Source organism: Tasmannia lanceolata, unplaced genomic scaffold (assembly GCF_043159265.1).
Source record: "Tasmannia lanceolata isolate RefF3 unplaced genomic scaffold, GAP_Taslan_0.1 ptg000156l, whole genome shotgun sequence".
Classification (NCBI taxonomy): Eukaryota; Viridiplantae; Streptophyta; class Magnoliopsida; order Canellales; family Winteraceae; genus Tasmannia; species Tasmannia lanceolata.
Genome location: NW_027518832.1, coordinates 5001 through 7500, shown reverse-complemented (window position 1 = coordinate 7500; position 2500 = coordinate 5001).

Genomic DNA, 2500 nt, shown 5'->3' with positions numbered 1-2500 from the left:
TGTCGATATGTAAGATCATAATTATTGATACGGGTCTTTTCCACATAAAAAGGGAATCTTTTGTTACATTTGTTACAATAGAACCAGAAGTGATGTGGATTATTCAAGAATCGAAGTCGATTTGCTTTATAAAAAGAAGATATCAATGAACTTCTATGAAATGGTTTCACAGGATTCAGCCAATTGTCTCGATCGTGGGATATCATTGAGAAATAGGAATCAGTGTTATCAAAGGATTTCCTGCGATTATTTCTAGTATGGAATGAGTCAATCATCCACTTTGGTATCTTATTGAACAAAAATGGTGATATTGTTCCTCCATTGATCAAGAATTTCGATCTTTGGGAAGTATCATGATCATCCAATAAGAAGGGTTTCAATTTATTCAAATGAACGATTTGAACACCTATTGATTCTAACAACTGATTGCAGAGTTGATCATTCGGACCTTTCAATTCATAGATGTGGATCTCGGACCTATGAATGGGGATATTCCCGATACTCGCAAAGAAAAAAGGAAGTAACTTAGACAAAAAGAGAAGTGACTTGGACAAAAAGAGAAGTGACTTGGACAAAAAGAAACGAAGTGACTTAGACAAATCTTGTTTGTCGATAACCTCGGACCAATCAATCGAATATTGATTAATACGTAATCGATCGAAGACTACTTGAAAACGGTGCTTCTGTTCAGAAACGAAATGTTCCAAATGTTCCTGGAAGTTCTTGCTCCCATTGGACCATTTGTATCTATATGCATCAGGATCCCGATTCATGGATCTCTCGGTTCGAGAAATAAGAGGATCGAACCATTTCTTCTGACTCTTTTTCAAATTCGATAAATGTGGGTTGATCGTATATTTGATTATAGTTAGATGATTCAGAGTATCATTTCCTATTTGATCCCTTTGAATTCCATATTCAAAGTTGCGATCGGATCTATTCATTAAAAAGAATCGATTCGATACATTTCTTATGTACCCATAGGTGCTATATTGGATTTGAATCCAATTTCGGATCAATCTATATTGATTGACCGCCTCCATTATGTTGTTGCTAGCAAATACCACTATTTTGGGTTTTGGATCTTCCAAATCATTCCCGCAGGAGATCCGGACCGATTTTTTTCTGATCCTTCGATAAAAAGATTCATTCTCTTCATAAAAAATAGGAGGTAGAACCAATAAAGATTTCTTTTTCGATTCATCCCTGGAGTTGAATACCTCATTCAAGAATTTTTTTTGATCCAATCCGTAGGAATCAATAGAAAAGGCAAATCCCTTATGATACACCAGATCCGGCTCGGTTATTGATAGAGTGAATAGATCCGCCATTTCTTGAAATCTCTCTTCTGATTCAAAATCGTGGTGTAACGTGTATCCCCCTTTGTTCCGGTCATGGAATAGATGAAATAAATCAAAAAATGGATTTTTGTTCAAGAATGAAATCTTATTGGAACTGTCCATATCCGGTTCATCCTTCGGAACCATAGCACATCCCGGATCTAATGAAATAGGATGAATTGAGACGGTATTTTGTAAATACGTAATTATCTTGAATATATCAACCATTTCTTTATTTTCCGATCGCCTGGATCGGACAAAAGAAACATCTTGTTGTTTCTTCAACAATTTCTGATCTCTAGTGGACCTCTCAGTAGGATTCGAACCCAGATTAAGTTCTGACCCTCTGTCAGAGAAAAAAGAACGAATTGATCTTGTAGGATTCCCAAGAAATTCGTCGATTTCTTCCGGAAGCAGATGATTATTCATCTGCTTCTCACGTTCCGTGAATAGCCGGGACATTGAGGAATATCCAGAAAGGCATTTCGGGAATCGATCTGATTCTATCTCTGTTCGTTCCGTTTGAAGAAAGGAAGGATCCCAAAGAATCGATCTTTCTTTTAGTTGCTGAATCTCTGTTTGATTGATCAATGTGTGATATTCCGAATCCTCATTACTAATGGAATCGAAATGATCTCTGGATTGATCAGAAGATCCTTTCAATTGGCTAGAATCCGTTACTTGAACGAAAATAGATCTTGTGGAATCATATTGAATATTTGACGATACATTCTGTACCTTGCTAAAAAACCGATCCTTGTTTACCAACCACACATTGTCTAACCAAATCAAATTCTCTCTCGATACCTTCCTCAAAAAATCCGATTCGTGCTGATTCTTCCCCAACTAACGAAGAGATCTTGGCGGAATTGCCACATATGAAATTGAGCACAATTTTGTAAAGAAATACCCCACTTGTTTCTCGAGAAGAGATGGGAAACATGCTCAATATCATTTGATTGAATAGTTGCCTCAGCTCCTTGTTGTTTGAAGAAACCCTCCACTTCAATTGGTCTTTTTTCACGAAAAGCAGACATGAGATAACAAATCAAGTGTTTCACTAAGATTTCGAATAGCTGTCCCGAATTCAAGTTGATTATGTTTCGCTTCTTCCTCGGAGAAAGACGATCAAAGAATTCCCGATCATGGTCCTTGCGGAT